The sequence below is a fragment of the Notamacropus eugenii genome, chromosome 4 (genome assembly GCF_028372415.1).
Source record: "Notamacropus eugenii isolate mMacEug1 chromosome 4, mMacEug1.pri_v2, whole genome shotgun sequence".
NCBI lineage: Eukaryota > Metazoa > Chordata > Mammalia > Diprotodontia > Macropodidae > Notamacropus > Notamacropus eugenii.
The window spans coordinates 289,925,313-289,945,017 of NC_092875.1; the positions used below are offsets into that span (position 1 = coordinate 289,925,313).

The window sequence follows — 19,705 nt, forward strand, 5'->3', positions numbered from 1 at the left end:
TTTGAAACCATCCTCTCCACTCTGAGACTGGATAAGGATCTTCTCTAAAATAGCCCTGACAAATAGTTATCTAGCCTCTGCTTAAAGATGTCCATTGAATAGGGACAGACTAGCTATGTAGTTGAGTGGATAGAGGACTGCACTTAAAAAGATCTGAGTTCAATTCCTGACTTGCTTGTTGAGTGACCCTGGGCAAATCACTTAAAATGGAGATAAAAAAACAAAATGCCTACCTAACTGAGCTGTTGTAAAAATCAAATGTGACAACTTGTGTAAAGTGGTTTGTAACTCTTAAATCCTAATAGTGTATAAATACTAGGTGCTCCTATTACTACATACCAAGGCAGGATATTCTACTTTTGGACAGCTCTGGATTTTAGGAGATTCTTCCATTTATGGAGATATAACTACCCCCTTGCAATTTCCATTCATTGTTTCAAATCTTCCCTATGTAGCCAAGCAAAACAATTCTAATCTTTTTTTTCCATGAGCTAACTCTTCAAACACTTGAAGACACCTATCATGCTCCTTCCAAAAAGACTTCCTTTCTTCATGCTAAAGAACCTCAGTTTCTTCATCTAGTCCTTATATGGCAATTTGAAAAAAATTACTCTTTTTATCCTAGCTGTTCTCTTTCAGGTTTTCTCGTTTGTTAATGCTTTACCTAAAATTTGGTATCTAGAGTTGAACACAGTATTTCAAATGTGATCTAATCTGACCAGGCCAGATTTCATCAGGACTACCAAGATTTCTCTCTGGAGAATAGATGTCCAAATGCAGCCTAAGTTTGCATTTAGTTTTGTTGTTGTTGTTGCCATGACACCCTGTTAAATTACATTGAGTTAGTTTGTAGTCCATGAAAACACTCAGATTTTTTACATGAGTTGTAATATAGATTTTTTTTACGTGAGCTATTATATAGATTTGCACTTGAACAGTTCATTTTTTAATCCAAGTATAGGACCAAATTTATCTCTATCAAATTTTATATGATTGTATTCGATCTGTAATAATTTTGGGATACCAATTTTGTCATCCAACATGTTAGTCATCCTTTTCAGTTTTGTGTCATCCAAAATATTTAATGAGCACATCATACATGTGTCCTTATGTTAGTGATTAAAATGTTGAAGAAAACAGCACCATGGACAGAGCCCTCTGGCACTCCACTTTGTACTTCTTTCCAGGTTGACATCAGTCCATAAATCATCACTCTTTGGAAAAGATCATTCCACTAGTTTTTAAGTACCTAATTATATTGTCACCCAGTCCATTTACACACACACTCCCATGCACATGCATACACAGATGTGTACACATGTTTAACCATTGATGAGCTTGCATGAGTAATTAAGAACAAGTCGTGTCAAACATCTTTCTCTTTTTTGATTAGGTTGCCAGATTCAAAAGTGGGGGAATATTATATATATGGATATGGTTATGGATATGTGTATTATATATATGTCTGTGTATATAAGTGTGTAAATATTTATACGTAAGTATACAAATATATATTGCATGGTGCCTAGGCATTGCACACACATGTACACACAGCAACCTTATCAAAAAATGAGAAGATTATGATGGCTTATTCTTATTCTACTTATGCAGGCTCATTGATGATTTGTACATCTCTAGGTACTCATAAGTCATCACTTTAATAATATATAATAGGATTGTTAAGGAATTTGAATCCTGCTAATCAGACTAAAGTTTTGAAAGTCTACTTCCTTTTCTTTTCTCAAAATGGGAGTCACATTCACCTTTCTAATAATTTAATGCCTGTCTTATTCTCCATGATTTTTCAAAGACCAACAACACTTGCCTCACAAACATATGTAAATATACATTCAATATCCTGGGATATAGTTTATCTGAACTTAGTGTGATTGTTACTGCCTCAGTTTCTTCAAATATAAAGTGGGGGGTAATAAAAGCACCTACCTCACAGGGTTGTTATAAGGATCAAGTGAGATAATAACTGCACAGCCACTCAGCATAGTACTTGGCATATAGCAGGTGTTTAATAAATACATATTCTCTTCTCCCTCCTTAGTCTGAAGGTCTTTTTCCTTGTAAAGCAAATAAAACAAGTAAAAGTTAAATAATTCTGTTCTAATTTCAGTGTTTATCACTATAGCATGCCTTCCACTCCAAGGAATAGCCCTCTCCCTTCTTTAATATTCTCTTACCTACACTTCCAAGCAAAGTTTTGTTTTTAAAGTTCTTTTTCTTGTCCATAACATAGCTCACAAGCTCATTCTGAATTTTTGCATTGCTGAACTTATTCTTAGAGAACCTCAATCACCAGCCTTTTTTTCTGTCTTCTAAACATATCTTTTAAAAAGCAATTAAAACAAAATTTCCTTGTGGATATGTTTTGGTCTCTTTTCTTTCTTATTTCAATCATTTGTGCTTCTATCCTCAATTTCATTTTTGAGAATGGACTCATTTCTCTTATGGACATTTAGACCATATCATTTCTCTGAACTTTTAAAAATCTGACATCTCAAAATCTGTAATATATATGAGATTATGTTTGACTTTCCCTTCCTGATCTGTCACAAATTCTCAAATGGCATGGTAACTTTTTTTTCTTTCAGCATGGTCACTTTTTTACAACCTCCCTCTCATTTCTACGTCAGCAACCAGTTTTTCAATGATCAAGTCTAAGATAGCAGTTATTCTCATCTCTCCTTCCACCTTTTGAAGGATGAAATCCTCAAAGAAAGTCAAAACTGTGTAATCTACTCTGCTTTTAGAAGAGCAAGGTCCTATCAGTAAATGTTTAGATAGTTTAAATCTCTTGTTGCTACCACCTCATGCCCAAAGCCTTGCCCTATGATGTGTTTTCTGAACTCCTTGTCTATTTACAACTTCCAGTCACGCGGTCTGTTTTTTCATTCTGTCACAGTGTACAGTCTCTCCTTTCTTTGATCCTCCTACAAGTTCTCTCCATCATAATAGATTTCTTTCTAAGAGCAAAATTCTATGATATATAATATTACTGCACTACCCAGCTTATCAAATCTATTAATTTTGAATAAGATTTCTTCATTTGCCATTAGTCACATTGGACCAAGTGTCAATGATACTTGTAAGGCTGAATTCGGACCCTTAGGCTAAGTTCCTCTTTTATTACTCAATTTCTGTGCGTTTTTTGCATACGCTTCTGAGGCTATAAATATTACTGCTGCACTCTTAGGTATTATCTCCGATGAATTATTGAAATCTTCACTGCTATTCCTCTTTTGTTGTACCTGGTCATCTCTGTAGCATCTGGCATGCTGCATGTATGTTGGAAGTTTTCTCTATAATCATCATCATCACCATCTCACATTATTAGTGCCTGCAACATAGTAAGTGCTATTTAAGTGTTAATGATCTTATTTTTTATTATCATTATTATTTTCTTATTTTACACTTTAGGACTTTAAAACTTCTTTACATATATGATCTCATTTGATCCTTATAACAACTCTGCAAGGGAGGTGCTATTAACATTCTCTTTTACAGGTGAGGTAATTAAGGCTCAAAATGTTTAAGTGATTCACTGGTGATCCACAGCTAGTAACTGAAGTAGCATTCAAACCTAATGTCCTCCTGACTCAAAATCCAGTCCTGCTCAATATACCATACCATCCCCATTGCCTCCTTAGAATCATTTTGATCCAATCTGTAGATTGCATACAATTAAAAGGGTTGTTGATAGCACAGTTTACTGCAGATTCTTAATGTAGTGTTCATCTCTTTTACCATAGTTTTAGTAGATTGAGATATTTAACTTTTATGATAAATAGTTATCTATATAAAAACTTGGGGGTATGACCTGGAAAATATGGGAAAAAATACTCTCTTCCTTAGTGGTATATATCAGAACCAAGGTCTATCCTTGGGAAAGTTCTGGAAATCTTAGATGAAACTGGATCCTTGGTTCCATTTTTAAAGTTAACAAACTGCCCCCCCCCCCCCAGCCAGTCTCAGAAACAAGTTTTAAGGAATATAGAAATGACTCACAGCAAAACCACACTTTTCAGTGATACTGCATCAGTCCACCAACAAGTCCTAAGAGGATGCCTACTATGTAGTGGGTGTAACTCTAGGTATTGGGCAGGGACCAGGAATGAAGATAACACAAGAACTATAAATTCCACAAAGAAACTTATACACTCTTCAGGAAAGGATGACTAAGGATACCGAACAAGAAAAAACTATACAAGTCAATGCATATTTGAAAGTTCTAACAGTATATTTAAAACTTTTTCAAGTGAGGAGATTAACAAAGGCTAGAGCTGTTGGGGAAAGATATCCTGAAAGAGATGGGATTTCAGCTGCTCTTTGAATGATAGGAAGGATTTAGATAAGGAGATAACATGGGGGAAAGTCTGGGGAAGACCATGTATAAAGAAAGGCACAGAAGCCAGAACAAGTTATGTATATTGACAAGATAAAGAGCTCAGTCTGACTGAAGCAGAGGGACTGGTGTTGGAGGTCATTAGCAATACCTTTGGACATAAGTGCGGGCTACAAAGGGCTTTAAAAGTCAGACAAAAGACTGGTCTTGATATAAGAAGAAAATGAAAACCATTGAAGGTTTAAGGCCAGTGAGTCACATGATGAAAATAAAGCTTAATAAAGATTAGCATGGCAGAGGCATAGAAGTTGGATTGAGGCAACAGACATGATTCAGAGGAGGTCAGTTAGGGAGGTCAGTTAGGTGGTGGTGGTGGTGGTGGTGATAGTAGTAGTAGTAGTAGTAGTAGTAGTAGTAGTAGTAGTAGTAGTAGTAGTGGTAGTAGTGGTGGTACTAGTAGTGGTGGTGGTGATAGTAGTGGTAGTAGTAGCAGTAGTAGTAATTAAATATCAAAAGGTCCAACTATTTCCCTAGTGTGGATACTCTGTACCAACCCTTTACAATCTGGTGTTTGCAAATTGCCATAGCCAAAATGTTTGCCTCTCTGCAGCTAACCCAGTAAGGAGACTCCAGACTTTGCTAGCTTGGCCCTCAGACAACAAACGGTATCAGGCACCAGGCTTACACTTGAAGCCTTTCCAGCTTGGTAGGACCTGCCAGATTTTATGTTCCTCTAGAGCATAGCCTTCAACAAGCCAGGACCACCTCCACACTGGGATGAAGAACCAGAGGAGAATTTTAGTGGAAGAAGGAAAACCGTTTATAGTGATGTAGCACTTATATAAAGCATTATAGCACCTTTCACATGTTCTCTCATTTGATTAGAGAGCAGCATGATGTAAAGCAAATACCACTGGATATGGAGTCAGGTGACCTGGGTATAAAAACTAGCTCTGAAACTTATTACTTCTGGACCCTTGAACAAGTCCTTTTGTTTCTGTTTACTTCAGTTTTTTCAGTAAAATGAAGAGGTTTGGCCAAACTATCTTTAGGGTTCCTTTCATTCCCAAATCTATGATCCCTATAATCATAACAATCCGTTGAGGTAGATAGTACAAATATTATATTGCACATTGCTATTTGAGATCAGGGAACAATTTCACTCAGGTCTTTTGTATCCCTAACCCTTAATACAGAGCTTGGCATAGGGTAAGCACTTAATAAATGCCTGTTTAAGTGATCGATAAGGAAACTGGAGCTTAGAAAGTTTTATTGACTTGTCCACACTCAAACACAGATCCTATGACTGCAAATCCAGTGTTCTTTGCACTTTGATAATAAGTTTCATTAATTCAGATCTGAGGTGATAGTTCTTGACCAGAGTGAGTTCCATGGATCTGCCTTAATTTAATTTGCATCACCGCAATCATCTCAGAGCCAATCTGGAGATAACTAGGTAGCAGGAGAGGGTAGAGTGCAGATTTGGAGCCAAGACCTCAATTCAAAACTTGTTGTAGACCCTTACCAGCTGTATGGCCCTTGGTGATTCATTTAGCCTTTCACAGCCTCAGTAACTTCATCTGTAAGTGAGAGGGTTGGACTCAGTGGTCTCCCAGGTATGTTTCCATATGCAAATCTATGACCTAAGGTCCCTGGGTTACCTAGAGTGAACTTAGCCTTTGTGTTGCTAGCCTTCTCTTTGTCTCTTTGATGATTATGTAAAAATATCTGCCAATGGGGGTGTAGAAAGTTCTAGATGAGGTTTTTATATTATTTGTAATTGATGTTTCTAAAATTGCATTTTCCAATATTTCCTTAAACACTTGAACTTTCCCTTGAAAAGAAGATAATTATGCCAGGCTGACCAACAAAGCAAACACACAGAACATTCTGTAACTGTGGTCCCAAATTTCTACTGAGAAGAGGACTACATGTTTCATCCCCATTCTCTCAGGAAATGAGAGTTTTAAATAAAGACTAGTATTTAGATGGGGAGAGAAAAGGGAAATTAAGTTTCTTAAAGAATTTCAAAAAATGGGACTGTGTCTGCAAGATCTCAGCTTAACGGTGTATGTTTGTACAAGATAACTCTCTAGCTGTGGTTTAGTTTTCATAACAGCAAGATTGCTTAACTCTATAGTCGATGGATAGAAAGTAGGTTTCATCTTTCCTCAAAATATCCAGATAGCCCAACAGCTGGTTCATTTTTAAACATCAGTACCTATTTCCTTCTCTTTTATTTAACACAATTTGTAGTGCTTTAAAGTATTTTATGATAAACCTGAAATTCTCCTTTGAAATATTTCTTTTTAAAAGTAGCACAGATTAGAGACATTTTCAAAGGCCCCCAAAATATTTCTTGATCAGTGCCTGTTCAGTTCTTGAGAATAATAGGATGAGATTAATCTTGTTGATAATTTTTTTTTATTCCCTTACCCACCTAGATTAGTTAGGTTGTCTTTTGTGTTAGTAGAATCTCTATTTTCCTGGCTCTTTTTCTTAAGGGGCTAGAAGAGGGATGCTGTCAGGTGAGGGTCAAAATAAAAAATAAGAGGATTGACTCACCCACAATGCTTCAAAGAGTTTTTTAAGTGGATATAAAAAAAATCTTCAGTGTAGATCAAATTGGGGGTGTAGAGTTCTTAATGGTGTTCCTCTTTGAAGTTACAAAAGGGCAAAACCCATAAGATGGGAAAATCAGATGACAGAGAAAAGCTAATGACATTTCTTCTTTTCCCCTTTGTAGGTACCATAGGCCACCTACCTTCTTCTGGACAGCTGAATTTGGTCAATGACATACAAGTTCATCAAGACAAAATAGTTGCAGAAAATCTTCAAAGGTACCCAAATCAAATATTTATCTGGTGATTAATTAAACCCCAAAGCCACCTGGACATGCTGTGTACCCTCGGTCTTAAGTGAAGCTAATTATTAAGCAAGGAGAGTGGGAAGGGGATAAGGCATTCTTCCTGGTTTCTGTGTGTCTGTATAGGGGGTGGGGAGGATGAGTCAGGAGGAAATGAGGCTAAATGATTTCTTCATCATTTGCTAGCCTGCTAAAGGGTTGTGCAAGACAGTCAAATGGCTACATTTGTCATTATAGAGATCTTTCATGATACTGAGAGACATTTCTATTACATATATAGTTCATAATGTCCTGTAAATACGTAAAATAAATAAATGTTCTATAACATGCCTGGTGTTTGGGTAGCCAAAGGTACACAGGTCAAAAATGAAATGCATCCAGCTGTGAAATTAATGTGGCAATGAGAGTCAGGGCTGCCATGGATAAGTGAAATTCACAGATTACAGACCTTTCCTTCTTACTAGACCTTTCACCTAAATGCTAATAAATAGCCAAATTCATGGACGTTTGGGCATCTTTTCTTTTTCTTCTCTCTGGTGAGATGCTGACAACCAAAGAAATGCCTAAAAGTCAGGCAAGAAGGGGGAAGAACAGAAGTGAAGACTTCAGTAATTCAAATGGCAAATAATCAGTCTCTGAATATTTGAATAGACTATACTCTCAGAAACAAGATTTCTCCATGTTCCTCAAGGTTTACTTTCAAATCATGTTGAGTTTTACGTAGTTGGAAAAATGATGAACATTTTGACATAACATTTGGTATATGGGGTCTCTGCGCCATTTTCCTCATCATCATCATCATCATCATCGTCATCATCATCATCATCATAGCTATATGATCCTGAATAAATCACTTAACCTCTATCTCTCAATTTCTTTATGTATAAAAGAAGGATACAAGTAGTACCTGTCTCCCAGGGCTGTTATGAGGATCAAAGGAGATACTTATAGAGTGTTTTGCATACATTAAAGCACCATATGAATGTTAGCTACGATGACAACCAAGGGTTCATGAAGTGCTTTAATAAATGTATGTGTGTGTGTATGTGTGTGCGTGTGGCTCTGTATGTGAGTCATGTACAAAATCTGTTGCTCAGTTTTCTAGTATTGAGTCTTTTCAGACAAGTCAGTTGGGTCCCAGATGACAGACTTACAATCCATCCCTGGACCCATACTAGAAACTAGCATAGTGGAGAGAGTGCTAGACTGGGAATCAGGAAGACCTGGGTCCAAATTTCTCCTTTAACATTGATTAGCTCTGTGATCATGGACAAGTCATTTATACTCTGTAAGCCTCAGTCTTTCCATCTCTAAAATCAAGAGGCTGGACTAAATGACTGCCAACTCTAGGATCCTATGGTTATTTCCACTTTGGTAGAGCATTTGCATAGCCAAACCTCCATGTCATGGTAGCCTATGAGAAGACGACTTGAACAGAGTAAGGTAAGAATACTTCCTTATGATCATATCATTTATTTGAGAAGCTCTGATAGATTCAAAGGGCCACTCCATGACACATCACTCATTATTCACCTGTCTGTCACAAAATAATCAATACTATTAAGAAAGGAAGACTATAACTTCAGCATTTCTGTCCACAAGTCATTCCCAACATTACTTTGTGTCGCTCATATTAAAACACTAATGATATTGAATGGGAATAATGGGGGACCAGGAAGGAAGACTTGTGTCTGTGACTTATGTCAACTTGATGACACAGGTTACAAAAAACACTCCTAGGAGAAACGTGGTTTCATTTCATGTGAGGTTGCATCTAGTGAATCCTGCTTCAAGTTGCACTTGACCAAAAACAAGGCAATTGAAACTACTCCTGGTTTTGAATTGCAGCCTCTCACCACCTTTACATTTTGCTTCAGTTTTCCTTCAGAGCCAGGTGCTATCCAATATTCCTTTGGAACATGGTTTACAAGTCTTCTTGAAGTTCATGAACTTCAAGAAAAAGCTTCAGTGAATCTGGCCCGAATTTCAGATTTGTTGTTTGAGTTTGTTTGATTTTTTTAATCTAGCTCCATTTTCTAAACCTCATGAAATCAAACATTTCATTTTCATAGCACAAAAAACAAGTAAAGAATTGGACCTTGAAATATCTAGAAGGATTGTAGGAGGCCAAGCTTCCTAACATTGTTTACAATGCCTGGAGTGTAGTAAGTGCTTAATAAATGCTTGTTGACTGACTGACTCTGACTCTGGGCCTTAGGGTGTGTTCCAAGATCCCATGAAGTTTTGTCCATGTCAAGAATGCAAACATGTTAGTAAAATTCACCAGTTAGCTTAACTGTTTGTGTTAATTAGACTAAGCTATACCAAATTCTCATTCTGTAAACATGTATCGTTATTTTAAAGAACCACACTACACACTGGGAGAAAACAAAGTAGAGATCAGTAGTCTCTGTCCTTATGGGACTTTATCTGAAATAGGGGCATATGACACACTCCAATGTTCCAAGCTGATTGACTCAGCAACATAGCTTTGAATTTAGTGTTATTAGCAACTCAGAAGCACACACACAAACTCTCTCTCTCTCTCTCTCTCTCTCTCTCTCTCTCTCTCTCTCTCTCCCTCCTAAATTTTTAAAAGGGACAAAAACTTCAAAAATTGACAGACTGTACCTTTACTAATTAAGAGTCTTAAAATAATTCCATGTGACCAGGTCAAAAAAAACCTATAAAATGCTAATAAATTAAAAATAGTTTGTACCAGAGTTGAAATAAGTGACTAATCCTAACCGATAAAGTTACTTTTACTGCTTGTGAGAGGGAATCAATACTTGAGACAATTTCCCACTTTTTTATATAAATAAATGAATGTGGAAGCAAAGAGAAGGGCACACGATACTTGCATAGATTTGCTTTCTTGATGATGAGACTTTCCCTCCAATAATGCATATTGCAACCCATTCTACCTGCTCATCTTGTATTACTCTTGTTTACCTCCCCCTGCAAATCTGCCACAAGGGGTCTACGTGCCAGGTGACAGTCCTCAAGTTCTCGTGAGTTTGCACAGATATGAATGAAGTACAAAAAGTTGTCTTCTGGTTATCCTTCATTTTCCCCTGAGACCAGTTTGTAATTTTTCTCAGGGATTTATTTCGCTGATGACATCCCATATGTCACTTCTTCTATATAATTTCTCTTTTTTATGTATTGCATCCTGCTCGTACTCAGGATATGTGTCTCTACAAGCACATATAAGTACAATACACAATACATGATAAGTGTATAAAAGAGGTATACAATAAAATGTGATATGAGGTCTAAAGTTGTTACTGATGGGAGGAATTAGGAAAGACTTCATGCAGGAAGTGATATTTTATTTGGACTTTGAAAAAACATGGGCAGTATTTCAGCAGCAGAGGGCAAGGAAAGGCATTAAAGGCAGAGGGAGCATCATGAGCCAAGGAATGGAGGCAGAAGAAATTCGGTAAGAATTTCACTTGAAATATATCTCCTTATATTGAAGGAGATACATTATATATATATATATATATAATGTATCTCCTTATATTGAAGGATATATCCAAAAGGAATGGGATGCAAGAAACCATTCAAAATAAAAGTTCTCAAGAAAGATAACAGCTCAAAAAACATCAGTGCTCCCTTTTGCCCACAGAACTCTTCAGCCTGGTATTTAAGACCTTTGCGATCTGGCTTCAACTTACTCTTCCTTCCATCCTTATTTCATATTATTCCCTGACATGCACTCTAAATTTCAGGCAAACAGGGCAACTAGTACTTTTGAAGTATCAGTCTATCAGCTGCTGCATTCTTCAATATATATGTATACCATTCCTCATGCTTGCAAAGGACTCTCTCCTTCCTCATTGTCAATTTTTGGCATTCTTTTCATTTCAAGACCTGGCTCAGATAGCACCCCCTCCAGGAAGTTTTCTCCAGTCTCACCAGTTGAAACCAATTTTTCTTCCTCACACTTTCTGTATCTCTCCCTGTTCTTGTCAAAGTCTAGTTTTTGACGTGCTTGTTGGTAGGATGATGTGCTTTTAGACTCTTAGTCCTTATGAAATCATGCCATTTTTCATCTTTATGTCTAGAACAATTCTTGGCAAATAGTTGGCACTTCAAAATATTATAGTTAAATCAACTTATTGAAGCAATGGAACTCGTTTTATCTGTATTTTAAAGTTTTTCTATCTTCTCATACACATTGAATAATACCAGTTAGATAGCTGAACCTTTTTCATATATGTGGAATCATTTGCCAAAAATGTGATGTAACAGCAGATTTCCTATGAAAAAGAAAGAAATACAGATCTCAATGATTTAGACCATTCAGGATGACTCATAGAATAGGATAGAAAAGGACATATTGAAGGTCATCTTATCTACTCCATGAGAAAATTGTACTCTGTAGCATATACTTCACTGTGTAACACAGTATTTGAATCTTTAAAGATGAGAGTGTTGATAATAGAATTCAGTTTTTACCTTAAAAAGTTATCCTTCATTGAATGTTCCTCTCTCCTTTATTTAATGATTTTATATAGCATGGAACAACTTCTCTTCTTTGGACTCTTTCCTTTATATGTCAATTCCTCTTGAGAGAGAGGCAAGAATTTTTCATTCTAATGTCAGAACCAAACTGAATCATGCATTAATAGAACACAATTGTTTTAAATCTCTAAGCCAGTAGTGTGACCTGACACTAGTATGCTTTGTCACACTTTTGTGTAGGAAACTCATAGAAAGTTTTAGAGAGCCCTGCTCCTCTTCCTCTCACCCTATCTCAGGGAACCTAGTTAGTTTCAGATATCACTTTCTTCCAAAATTTATAACATCACAAATCTGAGACTTAGCCATCTTTTAGGTTTGACAGATCTAACACACATTCTTTTGGGGTACCCTGGGTGATACAATGATAAATAACAATAAATATAAAGGTGCTCTGGGTTTAATGATTCTCCTGTTTTATTTTTACTTCCTGCTGATGACTTTTGTATATTACAGAGTCCTGTCATTGAATCTCTAGCCATTTTTAAGAATCACTTACCTGAAATTCATAGTCCTCAACATAATCCCCAAAAAATACGTGAGAGAACTTTATAGTACCCAAGAAACACAGACAGGAGCAGCTACATACATGTAGAAACCATAACTTACCTAAGCATCTTCTGTCAATCAGATTGCCTAAATGTTCTTAATTTTTCTTTTTCCAAAAAGGAGATATACTGAAGTCTCATATAATAAGAAAATAGAGATCTAGATTGTCAAAGCTTGAGGCAGATTTTAAGGTTTCTCTTCAAGACTTTGACACATATGAAGCATCGTGTGTTTCTTTATATTTGTGAGACTCTATGTTCAGCTTTAGAAAAATCTGCCAAAATCCTAATATCTCCTACCGTACCAACTAAATTCTACAATTGCATGCCCAGATGCAGTTTGCCCACCAAAACTGGGCAACATAATAGTGAGAGTGTTGTGTATGAGCTCACCAAGAATTTTAGTGGACCCTCTACATGCTTGATTGTGATAGGAAAGTTGGCCTTCCTAAACTCTCTCTAATTGTGCCTTCTTGATATTTTATCTATTTCGATAATATTCTTTGATTTGTTGAAGTTAAAGCAACACTGATTGGCCTATAGTGTGCAGAGTAATGCACCAGGCCCTACCAAAGGATTTATCCCAGACATGGGCCCATTAAGACTGTCTTTGTCCTTGTAACCCAGGGACATTGAAGCCTTACCTAGGAATTCAAGGAAAATTCAGTCTAAGATGCTTAGAGGAAGTCTTTGCCCTTGGGTTGATATTCTGATCTTTGGAACTTTCTTTCATACATTAGACAATAGGGCCCAATTTGTAGGATGGGGACTCACACCAAGGAAAATCCATATTTTCTCTTGAGGATTATGGGACAGTCCTTCAAAACTCAAGACTCTTTAGTATGTACTTCTCCCCCCCCTGCACCTAGAGACTTGTGTAGGCATGTTTTGACAGGTTTAAGTAATAAACAAATATTTGCTCACATATGCAAAGGTAGATTCATGGTAAGAATCTTTGCATATGTGTATTCTCAAAGGAAATGAATTTTTGTTCTTAGAAATAGTGCAGGAGAAAATAGCATCACCAAAAATAGCATGCTGCTTTTAGGCAGGATCCAGAGGTCTATCTATACAAGTGGTCACCATGATATGCTTTAACAGGAAGCAGAACAGGGGGTTAGTTGAATATTGAAGGGAAACTGGAAGCAAGAAGGTGGGTTTTCTATAGAAAGCCCTTTGTCTTTGTCCTCTAGAAGGCTGTTGGCACTTTTAGGCAGGAAGTTAAGATGAAAATTGCTATTCCCTGGGGAAAAGCAGCTAAAGTATAATTGTATGTGGTGTCTGTGTCTATGTTTGTGTCCAGTAGGGTTGGGGGTAGTTCTCATAAAGCATACAGCAAGAAAAGAGAATGGGGTGATGTCATCCTTTTCTGGATATAGCAACTGAAATAAAATCCAATAACAATGACTTATTTGTTATTTGCCACCTGTCCCAAGTGGTTGTGAACAGTATGGCCCTCTCTACGGGCTCTCAGCAAGGCTCAAAAGGGGCCGTGCTGGCATCGCTAAGAAAATTCCCCAGGAGTTTTTGAAAATCAGGTAAGACTGAAATCACTATACCATTGCTGAAGCAACCTGTCAGTAAGGGGGCTCGTGGGCTCATTGTGTCCTAGTTGAGAGCAGGAAAGGTTCTGTCTTAGATTCAAAGTGCAGAGAGAATTTGCGAAGGCAGAACTGAATTGCTTCACTTGGTATTAGGGTAAGATTTTGAGGTTAGTATCCTTTGAATCTTTCAGTTAAAGGTTGATATTCCATAAAGAAAATGTACCATATTGGGACATGGGAGCATAGATTTAGTTCTAACGGAATTTTAGCAGTATGCATTTGACATGATATACCTTAGGATGACTCTGTAGCTCCCAGTGCTCACACTTTCTAAGCCATTAGCCTTTATCCTCACAGATACCTTGTAGGAAGTACTACATTCACCTTGGTTGGGCACAGAATACTAAAATAGAAAGTGAATTTTTCAGGTTTTGAATTTTAAAAGCAAATAATATTTATCATGTGTTTTTATTTTATTTTGATGCTGTTTCTGTAGAATCTTGTTGAGTTGCATACACATATATGCATTAATCATACATACATATATACATGCATATATTCACAAGCCATACCCCAGACAGGTCAGGCAAAGCCCCATTCTCTTCCACTGCCTCCTGAAAAGGGAATAAAATAAAAGGCAAGGTGAACGCTTTGACAAATAGCGAACTCCTATTGCCCTGGATGCTCACAGTCATACTGACATAGACATGTTTGTTTGGTTTTTCCTGGCACTGGAAATGCAGTTCACAGCTACAGAGATTAAGGAAGAATCAATGAGCTTTCTTCTAATGAAGATGTTCGCACACTTGAGCTGGCCCTTGGACCAGGCTTAAAGGTAGACAAGGCACACTCACCAAAGAAAAGTAAATACCACCAACTCCAAAGAGAGCATGGTAGATCAATAGATACAGATCCACTAAGTAGGAGGCATAGACTGATTCACCAGGAAGGCAGAGAGCCACAAAGAGAGTTGGTGTAAAGCCTAGAACCAGAAAGGATGAGTTTCCTTAGACAGATGTGATGCCTAGAAAAGGACCAACTTGTACCTATCCTTTCACTGGTTCTGTGAGCTGTATAGGTCCCTGGAAGATGTGGGAAAGCAAAAGGAAAAGACTATCTGTGGGCTTGAGTACGAGCCCTTTCTGTGTCACTGGGTCAAGTTAGATAAAGATTGTCCTATATTTGATGTCTTTGTTAGGCAGAGTGTTTGCATGAGAACTAAAATCCCTTTTCCTTTTCTGTTTGTTTTTTGTTTTTGTGGAGTGCTAGACAAGAGTCAAATGCTCCTAAGGGAAAGTTTTAGTGGATCAGGAGCCATAGAATTACTACTGAAATCCTTTCAAAACTGAACTTGGTTTGTGTGAGCCCAGAGTAGATCTAGTAGACAAATTACAGATAGATAGATACTGACAGATAGATAGGGAGGTAGATAGAGAGATAGACATAGATAGATGGATAGATGGATGGGTGAATGGATAGATAGATAAATAGATAGATAGATAGATAGATAGATAGATAGATAGATAGATAGATAGATAGATAGATAGATGATAGATAGATAGATAGACAGATAGATGATAGATAGATAGATAGATAGATAGATAGATAGATAGATAGATAGATAGATAGATACTGATTGATTTCTGGACAGACCTGGTGATTTCATCAGAATGAAAATACAAATAGCAGTGACAGAAAAATTCATTGGCATGAATTCATAGCTCCAAGCGATTAAACTCCAGCTACCAGTACAGACTGCTTTTTCTCTGCAGTTCACTGTCTTAGAGTTTCCTGGAGCATTTCAGGCTCAAGGGTCACACAACCAGTATGCGTTAAAGTACAAGACTTGAACCCAGATCTGTGGGATTCCAAGGCTGGCTTTCTGTCTTTCTGTATGTTGTCTTGTTATCTATGTCTCTGTTATCTCTATCTCTGTCTCTCTGTATCTCTATCTCTCCCTCTCCCTTCTTTGCCCCTGTCTCCTCTTCTTTCTTTTTCCGTGTTTCTGCAACTGTTTCCATCTCTGACTTGTTCTCTGCTCCTTTATGTGTGTGTGACTCTCTCTGTCTCTGTGTTTCTGTGTGTCTGTCTCTGTTTCTCTCTCTGTAGGTCCCTGCCTCTCTGACTGTCTGCCTCTTCCTCTTTATCTTTTTCTGTCTCTCTGTTTGTCTGGCTCTGTCTCTTTCCCACACAGACATATACTCCCTATACTGAGTTGCTTCGAGTTATAGCTACACAAATTAGTTTGGTTTTTTTATGACAATTTCCCTTCATTACTAGAGCTTATTCTACCTGACAGGGTACAGGCCCAAGCCAAGGCCTTTGTCTCTTACCCCAAAAAAGTTGTAGTCCCATTTGTCTACAGGGCCCTGGAAAACCTTACCTTGAAAGCTCCTTGAATTTCCCCACAAGGGCATTCTCTTGGGGCCCTTAAGCCTTTCACTATCCCTATGACCAGATCTCTTATACTTCCTACCCTTGATCCTATCAAAATCTCATTCTCTGGGCTACTGGCCACTCCCCATCAAGATCCTCCCTAAATTCCAGCTTTACTCACCTCAGGCTACTGGCCACTCCCATCAAGCCCATCCCTAGAACCCCCATACTACTAGACCAACTCCAGAGCTCTTCCACAGTCTTTCTGTATATAAGACTCTTCTTGTCTCCATGAAGGCACTCAGATTCAGTCTAGCTCAGATTCAATCTACCTCAGATTCTATCTGGCCTGCTTGTTAATACAAGTGTCACAAATGATGAGGCTTCTTAAGAGTCAACCCAATATGGCAAATCTTTAATAAACTTTGTTTTACTTTGGCTTGAAGAAGACTTGGATCAAATTCATTAGAGTAGGACCCAGTGTCTCTATTTAGGGGTTCCAAACACTCCTAAATCTCATCATACCCATATTTTAAAATGAGGGGCAATTATAATATTGGACCAAAACTTCTCCAAACCCCCTCTAACTCTCAGAATTCTGGAAATATTAAATCTAGTTCCCTAGATCTCGAGAAAATATTGATAAACTGTTTTTTGCTCTTTCTAGTCTTGTGGACTTTCTGGGTAGCTCTTCTATTACGCTCACTCAGAAACAGCCATCCCTCTTCCTCCAGAATAGACTTACAATATTAAGTGGAACCAAAGACCAAATTCAGATGCACCTTACTTTAAACAAAATTCAAATTAGTAAAACAAATAAACTGGAGGCAGATTTTTAGAATAATCCACCATTGCATGGCTTTAAATAATTTACTCCCCTAGAGCTTTGTGTAAGGTGTGGTAGAGGGAATGAAAAGCTGGCCTTCAAGTCAGGAAGAACTTGATTCATGTCCCTCCTCTGACACAAATTCTCTTGATCCTGAAGAAGTCATTCAGTCTCTCAGTGGCCCTAGGCAACCCCCTAAAATGGAGGTTTTTAACCTGGGATCAGGTTTCTACTGGCAAATGTTTAACAACCTGTTCTTGGAGTGGGGATGGGGAATGTCAGTTCTACATACTTTTTTCTTTGTTTTGGTTTTTGGGGAAGCAATAGGGTTAAGTGATTTGCCCAAGGTCCTACAGCTATTAAGTGTCAGAGGCCAAATCTGAATTCAGGTCCACTTGACTCCAAGGCCTCTGCTCTATCCCCCGAGCCACCTAGCTGCCCCAGTTCAACACATTTTAAGTTTAATCTGCATCATTAATATGTTGTTCATCACTTTCTAAAGTCTAAAGAATAAACAAAACAGTAAATCAAGCCTTGTTCTGTAAGTTTGTTGATTTCCAAGGTATCCAAGATCACATTGAACATTTAACAGTCCAATTGTGGCTCCCACACACCCCTGCCTGGGGTAGCAAACCTAGATTTTCAGGAGATAGGCAAGCTTAAGTGGAAAAAAAATGCATCTTTATTGTCACTACCATCTAACTGTAATTTAGTATTTCCTTCAATTATGTAAAAATTCTGAAAGAAGGGGTCTGCACCCTTTGCCAGTGTGGCCGAGGGGATTATAATACAAAAGAGAAAGCAGGGGGTGAAGAGTCTTTGCTCTAAAATTTAAATTTCAAAGATGTAGATGTTCCCTGGTAGAAGATCCTCACCAGGAACTCCATATATCAGTGAAATCACAAATTCATTCAAAAAAAGAATTCAGAAATACATTTTCTGCAAAAAGAGAGGAATACTCATGCTATAAAGCACTAGGATATCACTTGTAAATAAATAATAAGGTCCCCTTCAGAGCAGCTTACAAAATAGTTTATTTGTTGTTGTTTTGTTTTCCCACAAAACATGGGTAGCACAAAGATTTCTTGTGTCATTTCAGAGAGGGATAAACTGAGGTTTAGACAAGTTAAGTGTCTTGTCCTTACTCATAGCTCTTTGGTGTCAGAACCCAAACTTTTATTCCCATTTTTCTGACCCTTCACATGCCACATGCATGTTGTTGATTAGGACAAACCATGGAATTAAAGGAAAATTGTGTTTTGCTGGATGTATATTTCTGTTTATAGGAACTGTAATTTATTCAACTGTGATATATTTTTAACCTTTATAACTAAACAAAACCCTTCTTCTACAGGAAACCTTTCCCAACCCCTCTTAATTTTGGCTTTCTCCCTTTAAGTATTTCCCATTTATTTTCTATATGGCTTATTTTTATATATTTGATTGTTTTTTGTTTGTTTGTTATCTCATCCTATTAGATTGTGAGTTCCTTGAGGGGAAGGACTGTCTTTTGCCTCTTTTTGTATCCGCAGCACTTAGCACAGTGCCTAGAATATTGTAGGTGCTTAATAAATACTTGTGAAGTGGCTATAATAGTTATCCCTGTTGGGATGGCTGCTTCCATAAACACACTGAAATGAAAAGACCTAGTTTGAGTCTCTGATATACCATAAACTTCACAGGAGCAGAAATTTGTAGTTGAAAGGGATCTGAGAGATCTAATCCAACATCCTCATTTTGTGGATGAGGAAAATTAAGACCCAGTTAGGTTAAGTGACTCATTTACTGTGTGACTTTACCAAGTCTCCCAGGTCTCATTTTCCCATCTCTATAACAGCACCTGCCATACCTATCACACAGTGACTGCTGGAAGATAAAATAGGATAAAATAGTGGGGAAAAAATGGAAGATGAGAGAGATAAAAGCATTTTCACATAGTAGGTTGTGATATTTTGTGAATAAAAAATGCAAGTTTAGGACATTGGATGATTTTTGACATCATGCTGTGTTTTTTCCAATATACTCATTTTTTTTTCTCCTCCTCTTCTCCCTCTTGTCCTAGTCTCCTGCCTGCTGCTAGTAAAACTGATCTAAATATGTCCGTCTGGCTTTTGGCAAAAACTCAAAAATGTCTCGCAAGGAAAGAACTCTATAGAATCGGTAGGATTACAACTATGCATTCAGACCATTAAAAAAAGTGTCTTGATAATGAAATACCTCTCCCAGCTTAAGGACTCAAAGCAGAATTGGGGAAAAGAGAGGGCAAGGAATCAGCATGTACTCTACACATGAGTGGTTGCTGGATCTCGGTTAGGTCCAGAATGCAATTAATCTCTAGCATAAGAAAGTAGATGTCTAACTTTAACCCACCAGGCCATAATGCTACTGCATTTCATGCTTTGTTTGCTGGCTCCTGCTCTGAGGGAGGCAGATTTAGAAAAAGCCCTCATCTGGAGCCCCCTTACTGAGTCCCAAGGCAAGGAGTCCTTTTCCTTTTCTCACTGCTTATGGTGACAAGAATGCCTGCCCTATAGGGAAATACTGACTTTTCTTCTTTCTTTTTCTACCCTGAACCATGTCTTCTACAGGCTTTTCTATTGAATGTCAAGTTATTAACTTGTTGCCCCAACCCTCTTTATTCGTAGAGTGTTAATCAGTTATAAA

The 19,705-nt window shown here is 37.6% G+C and overlaps 1 protein-coding gene across 5 annotated transcripts in view; it reads left to right on the plus strand.

Moving 5' to 3' along the window:
• SULF1 (sulfatase 1) overlaps window positions 1–19,705 on the plus strand; it is a 206,088-nt gene that overhangs the window by 38,068 nt on the left and 148,315 nt on the right. For all 5 annotated transcript variants that reach the window (XM_072604795.1, XM_072604798.1, XM_072604800.1 and 2 more), the window contains exon 2: window positions 7,101–7,194. The gene's annotated coding sequence lies outside the window, so the exon portion shown is untranslated. The remainder of the gene's footprint in view (window positions 1–7,100; window positions 7,195–19,705) is intronic.